Source organism: Podarcis pityusensis (genome assembly GCF_964106645.2).
Source record: "Podarcis pityusensis genome assembly, chromosome: 17".
NCBI classification, from domain to species: Eukaryota; Metazoa; Chordata; class Lepidosauria; order Squamata; family Lacertidae; genus Podarcis; species Podarcis pityusensis.
This window is the reverse complement of record NC_138042.1, coordinates 13,922,329-13,929,910: the sequence shown is the minus strand read 5'-3', so window position 1 is coordinate 13,929,910 and position 7,582 is coordinate 13,922,329. Positions and strand designations below refer to the sequence as shown.

General features: G+C 46.0%; 1 long non-coding RNA gene across 1 annotated transcript in view; it reads right to left on the bottom strand.

The window, feature by feature from the left end:
* Positions 1 to 7,582, bottom strand: part of LOC308466806 — a 219,982-nt gene that overhangs the window by 66,213 nt on the left and 146,187 nt on the right. The gene's annotated exons all lie outside the window — the stretch shown is intronic.

Sequence of the window (7,582 nt, the reverse complement as noted above, 5' to 3'; positions counted from 1 at the left end):
AGCAGAGGTGGCTGTAACCATATGCAAAAGTATATTTGACCTTCAGGCCTGAGGCTTCCCGCCCCCGTCCTACGCCCACCAGATATTCAGCTTATATTTACAGATTTTTTTCTTCTTCTTGGAAAAAAAGAACACATAGCTCTTTAAAATCCAGTTCATAAATGTTAGAATGGATACCTGTCTTTGTGGCGAAAGTTATTTAATTAGTATTCTCTCCTAATTGCTCTGAGACCAAAAAAACAACACCCCACCCTGCTTTCATCACAACACCTAGGAACTGCTACCGCTGTTTCTGTTGCTCACCAACCTTGCCTACCCCCACCAAACCCCAACCCGCCATTCCCTCACATCTTCAGTCCCCCCCACAGCTTCTCCAAGGTCCCATATTCTCACAGCCCCTTCCAGCCCCACATCCTCTCAGCTCCTCCAAGATCCCCATAACCTTCCAGCTCCTCCAAGTGCCCCCCTCCAGTATCGTTACAGCGCATGTGTACCTTAATCCAGGGCTCTTTTATCTGTTTAAACCACCATTTTAAAACCTGCCTTCTCCTTTGACCCTCTGCCCTTCCCTGCCTTCATGCAAATCCAAGGGGCGTGGTGTGGCACTACGAATCTTCCAATGAGGCCTGTGCGACGACAGTCTTGCGTTTCTGCGTATATAGGAAGATAAACGAATGCCAGCATTGTAGCTGGATTGCTCTTCGCAGACTGCAGGAACTGTTTTTGTTGATGCAGCCGGCTCTCTGGGTTTTCCCTAACTTGTTTGGCGGTAGGAAAGTTGCTTAATACACTGCATGCTTGGGCAACGAAGGCTTCTGACTTGGTTGTGAATCCTCTTCTGACCTAATTCCTATAAATCCAAACATTTCACTTGGCCTGGGAAACAAGTACAAGGCTGAATGCTCAGGTTTGAAGTTCCAAAAGCCAACATTTTTGGTGCCACCCTTGTCCACAAATAGGAAAGATTCCCTTGTCAGTTGCCTTTACTGATTATTAAAAAGAGACCTGACGAATCAGACAAAAGCCTTATCTAGCCCTGTGTGCCTGTTGTCTTTGTCCATGGAGTTTTCTTGGCAGGGATACTGGAGTGGCTTGCCAGTTCCTGCTCCAGGTGGATCATGTTTGGTCAAAACTCTCCACTATGACCTGTCCATCTTGCACGGCACAGCTCATAGCTTCTCGAGTTATTCAAGCCCCTTTGCCACGGCAAGGCAGTGATCCATGCAAAGGTCCGTATAGTTAAAAATATGGTTTTTAGAATGGTTGCTTTGGAAGACTATGATCAGACATCCAAACAACATGACCAGTCCAACAAAGTTGGTGTTGAAGAATCATTGCTTCAACACTGGTGATCTTTGCTTCTTCCTGTACACTCGTATTAGTTCACCTGTCTTCCCAAGTGATGTGTAATTTTTTTGCAGAGACACCGTTGATAGACTAGATAAATAATGGTGTGCAACCTCTTCTGAAGCACAGCTTGCCCGTCACTACTAACCTTCCCCTGTAGTGTGTAGCTGCGATGATCTTTGCTTATTCCAGTAAAAGGTAAAGGACCCCTGGAGGGTTAAGTCCAGTCAAACTTGACTGAGTGCAACACTCAGTGTACTGGAAAAAGCAAATATCAGTGTTGAAGCAATGATTCTTCAACATCAACTTAATTGGACTGGTCATGTTTGGATGCCTGATTATCATCTTCCAAAGCAACTACTCTATTCCTAACTTAAGAATGGAAAGCAAAATACCAGTGGACAATAAAAGAGGTTTAAAGATGCTCTCAAGGCAAATCTTTTTTTAAAAAAATGTTATAAACACTGACACCTGGGAAGCACTGGGCTGCGAGTGCTCCAGTTGGAGAACAGCCTTCACCAAAGGTGTCATGGACTTTGAAGAAGCACAAACTCAGGACAAATGGGAGAAATGAGCTAAGAGGAGAGCATGTTTGGCAAACCCTCACCATGATCAACTCCCATCCGGAAACCTATGTCCCCACTGTGGAAGGACGTGTAGATCCAGAATTGGCCTCTACAGTCCCTTACGGACTCATTGTTAAAACCGTGTTTATGGAAGACAATTTTACTCGGCTACGAGTGATCGCCAAAGAAGCAGCAGCAGCTGCGGAACAAACTTCAGCTGTGCTTTTGGAACCGATCTGCTCAGCTAGGGCAAAAGTGAGACCTGTTTGGCTTCACCAGTGCCCGGCACAAACTCAGTGCCTATTTCATTCTTCAGAATCCTCTACAGTGGCAAGAGTTTTAGGACATGGGTGGGCAAACTAAGGCTAGGGGACTGGATCCAGCCCAATCGCCTTCTAAATCCAGCCTGCAGACGGTCCAGGAATCAGCATGTTTTTACATGAGTAGAATGTGTCCTTTTATTTAAAATACATCTCTGGTTATTTGTGGGGCATAGGAATTCATTCATCATTATTTTCCAAAATATAGTCCGGCCCCCACAAGGTCTGAGGGACAGGGGACCGGCCCCCTGCTGAAAAAGTTTGTTGACCCCTGTTCTAGGACATACAAGCCAATGTGGAAAAGGTTTTAAAAAATCACTGTTTTAAAGCATTGTGTTTAAGTCTTTCTTACTCTGGTGGAAGTAGTTCTAAAACCATTCTCTCTATACTGATTGAAGGTGCTGATTTAATACGTCTGCGTAGACAAAACAGGGCTATTGAGGGACCAGCAAAGTTTTCAGAAGTTGAAACACCTGTAATTTCCTTTGTTTGTTGAGTTCAGGAGTAATAAAAGGGGAAATCCGTGTATGAAAGAGAGGCCTTAACAAGCTTGGAGGACTTCCAGCGTTTGCATAATTATTATTTTTTTACTTCTGGCAAATGATGTTACGTGTGGGTAGAAGCAACTTTTGAGGTGTGTCTGTGCACTCTCCAAAAGTGTGCTGGCAAGATAGTAGCTGTAGAGTTGAGGGCTGGTGCACTCATCATAAAAGAAATATTCACTGAGTCGTCGGTGGCAGAAAAAAGCCACTAAACCGTAGCCTAGTGCAAACCATCCTGGACCTTCAGGCACTTCCTTCTCCTTGGTTGGGGTTGGGCTGTACTTGCAGACACAAGTGCCAACTCTGCCTCTGTGCTTCTCTGGCGTCACCATTTATAGGACCCAATAATGCAACCTGCAACAGCAGGAGCTCGTCACCCTCATCATCCAATGTGATTGTTGTTGTTGCTTAGTCGTTTAGTCGTGTCCGACTCTTCGTGACCCCATGGACCAGAGCACGCTAGGCACTCCTGTCTTCCACTGCCTCCCCCAGTTTGGTCAAACTCATGTTCGTAGCTTCGAGAACACTGTCCAACCATCTCGTCCTCGGTTGTCCCCTTCTACTTGTGCCCTCCATCTTGCCCAACATCAGAGTCTTTTCCAGGGAGTCTTCTCTTCTCATGAGGTGGCCAAAGTATTGGAGTCTCAGCTTCAGGATCTGTCCTTCCAGTGAGCACTCAGGGCTGACTTCCTTAAGAATGGATAGATTTGATCTTCTTGCAGTCCATGGGACTCTCAAGAGTTTCCTGCAGCACCATAATTCAAAAGCATCAATTCTTCGGTGATCCGCCTTCTTTATGGTCCAGCTCTCACTTCCATACATTACTGCAGGGAAAACCATGGCTTTAACAGACCTTTGTTGGCAAGGTGACGTCTCTGCTTTTTAAGATGCTGTCTAGGTTTGTCGTTGCTTTTCTCCCCAGAAGCAGGCGTCTTTTAATTTCGTGACTGCTGTCACCATCTGCAGTGATCATGGAGCCCAAGAAAGTAAAATCTCTCACTCACCTGCCATTATTTGCTAAACAAGAGGAAATAAATGTACTAAAGGTTGTTTGTTGGCATCTATCTGTCTTGAGAGATAATGGAGTGTGCATCCAGGCATGAAGTCAAACTGGAGACGCCTGCTGTGGCTGCAGAGACTGGTAACTCATAACTTCTGCCTCCTGCCCTGTTTTTGCTGCATTAGCTGCGCTGAAGGGACCTCCCAGGGTGCAATCCTGGGCAGTGTGCCTAAAGGTCCTAGGCTGCCTGTCAGGACATTGGAGAAAGAAACCTTCCCGAGAAGGGAAGGACAGTACAGTGGTACCTCGGGTTAAGTACTTAATTCGTTCCAGAGGTCCGTACTTAACCTGAAACTGTTCTTAACCTGAAGCACCACTTTAGCTAGTGGGGCCTCCTGCTGCCGCCGCGCCGCTGGAGCACAATTTCTGTTCTCATCCTGAATCAAAGTTCTTAACCTGAAGCACTATTTCTGGGTTAGCAGAGTCTGTAACCTGAAGCGTATGTAACCTGAAGCATATGTAACCTGAGGTACCACTGTATAGATTTACAGTGGTGGTTTGCAGAGGGTCACAGTTCAGAGACAGAAGAAGGGCAAAGCTGGGAAATAACGGGAGAAGAGGAGTGGGGAGGAGCAGAGTTGGAGAAGCGGATTGACATGCTATCACTAGAGAACATTCCAGACCCCCCCCCCCTTCTCCCACAACATGGTGAGCAGTGAAAGTAGGAGAACAGAGGGCTAAGAGGCAATTAGCCTTCAGCAGCCTTCGTAAGGGGACTGGTGCTGTTGACGACTGAGAAGGGAAGCGGGGAGGAGATTACTTGGAACAACACCATTACCCCAAGAAGCGACATTTCTAAGCCTCTCTCTGTGAATATTGAATAAAAGACATTGGTAAGAACTCCTTGTCCATCCATTACTGGCAGCCTACTGTGAGGGTGGGAAATAGGATTCCATGAAGCCTGACACCAGGGCTGGATTTAGGTTTGATGAGGATGTGGGTGGCGCTGTGGGTTAAACCACTGAGCCGAGGACTTGCCAATCAGAAGGTTGGCAGTTTGAATCCCCACGGTGGGGTGAGCTCACATTGCTTGGTCCCTGCTCCTGCCAACCTAGCAGTTTGAAAGCACGTCAAAGTGCAAGTAGATAAATAGGTACCGCTCTGGCGGGAAGGTAAATGGCATTTCTGTGCGCTGCTCTGGTTCGCCAGAAGCGGCTTAGTCATGCTGGCCACATGACCCGGAAGCTGTACACCGGCTCCCTCGGCCAGTAAAGTGAGATGAGCGCCGCAACTCCAGAGTCGGCCACGACTGGACCTAATGGTCAAGGGTCCCTTTACTTTTACCTTTAAGCTCCTGAAGGTAATGGGGCCCTTTCTAGGTCCAGCTGTCCTTTGTCAACAACAAATTGTCACTGTTTTTTGTGTTGAATATATGCTATATGGTAATTTATGGACCTAATAGGTATCTCAAGCCATTTGCACATAACAAAACATGTATTTTATCAAAGAAATTGTTGAACTGAAATACAATTAAGAGGAGATATATTAATGGTGAAATACAATTAAGAAGAAGTAAATTTGGGGGGGGGGGCAAAAGAGTGGGGCCCTAAGCTATAGCTTGTTTAGCTTATGCGTAAATCCGGCACTGCCTGACACTGGCCAGTCCCTCCTCCCAGCCTCAAGCAGAGCAATACATTTGGCACCAGCTTGGCTGCAGAAGTTGCTGGAAGAGGCATACAAGATGCCATCCAACCATCTGGAACTCCACTCGGGATTTGTGTTGGGTTTCCTCCTTAGCCTCTTCTCCCAAGGCAGTGGGTACCAATTTTTCTTCTGGGTTTGCTCCTGAAGGCTTTCTCACAAAGGAATATAGCTGCAAGGCATCAGAGGTTATGGGACAAAGCTTTCCTTCTCCTGGATGGTGTCAAGCCTTAGCCAGGTCGTTACTCTCCGGAAGGTGCGTAATGACTGCTGTATGGAACAAGTGGTGCATGGCTGAGCAAGAGATGAGCAGAGCCTTTTTGGTGGTGGGATAAAATATTTCTGCCTCTTTTACTAGGTCTGCTATGTTCAGCTCTTTTAACTGCTCTTTGCTGAGTTTTGGCACGTTTTGGTTTTGGAACGGACTTCCGGAATGGATTAAGTTCGAGAACCAAGGGACCACTGTAATGTAAAACCACTGTTGTTGAGACATTTCATTTCGAATCCACTACACAGAGCCAGACAGAGGATGGCGAAAGGAGGGTGTCCTGCCTCCCCCCCCCCAAACTTAAATCCTGGCTGCGCCCCTGCACCCTGGCTGCGCCCCTGCATCCCTTTTCCGCATCCCCCACCTCCTTTCCTCCTTTCCCCAGCAGGGGACGCCAAATAGCCCCGCTCCCTCCCCTCTGCAACTGAGCACCGCCTTCCTCTCTTCAGACTTGCGTGGATTATTAGCAATTGTATTATTGGTATTATTTATGTGTCGTTAAAATGAACGGGAGGGCGGGGACGCACCTGTAACCGCCGCCCTCCCCGCTTGCCATCCTAAAGGAGGAAGAGATCCTTCGCCTGCAATGAGAGGGACCCTCCTGGAGGCGCCCTGCCTGATTCATCTGTGTGTGCCTGGCTGGAGAGAGAGAGAGAGAGAGAGAGAGAGAGAGAGAGAGAGAGATGATAGGTAGGTAGGTAGGTAGGTAGGTAGGTAGGTCGGTAGGTAGGTAGATATAGATAGATGATATAGATGATAGATAGGTATATTTCCCTAAAGAAACGGTTAACTTCTCTCTTTCTTTTTCTTTAAAAGCAACCCATTCAAAGCCGGATCAGTTAATTAGTGTGGTGGCATAATTATCTTTTTCGCCCCTAACGAGGTTTAGATTTCCATAACAATCAGAACTATGCATACTCCCACTTTTTTTGCTTTGTTTTGAAAGTCCGGCTGCTCAAAGGGATCAATCCCTTCGCTTGTCCGATCCTTGCGCGTGAACAATCATTCCTTGATAGTCCTTTGGCTGGAAAAGGGACGGGGCTATTGACTTATCCTGCCAAAGGATAATAATGAACAAAATAGCTTCATTCTCGACAATGGTTTGTCGCTCTTGCACTTGACCATAGCCTAGAGACTGACAGTGTATGTTTACGTTGGCTGCTTAGCGTGAAATTATCATTCCTCCTTTTCTTGATCGTGTGAAGGGGCTCATCCAGTGACAGTCATCTGCTGCTGGTTCGCCTCACACAGCACTTCTCTAGAATTATAATAACGTGGGAATGCTCAATAGGAGGGAGGAGTGGGAGGCGGCGGGGTGGAGGGTTGTGTGACATTGTTGTTGTTGTTAAGATAATAAATTATTATTATTATTATTATTATATTATATTATTATTATTATTATTATTATTATTATTATTATAAGATAACGCCGTATATCCCCAGAGCTCAGGGCGGTTCACAATATAAAAAATACATAATACAAAATAAAAACAAGAACAGGAACAACCCTCAATTTAAAAGGACATCGGATGTCAGCATACTTAGACAGTTCCCCTCCACTTATTCTGCGTTGCGCTCCTGAGGCCCAAGACGCAGTAAAGAGGTTTTTTTTAAGTAAATGAAGTGGAAATAGCATAGTACAGACATTTTTTAAAAAAATTAAATAAAGAGGAAATAGCATGCACGACACAGCCATAATTCAGAAACGCGCGTTGAAACCATTTACTGTATTTCAATAGAAATTTTAAGTGCGCGTAGTTTTGTATGTGGCCTCTATTTTGACTAAGGTCAGCACAGTTAGCAGCCTTCGGCCCTTGCGAGCAGAGAGGAGAGAGCGA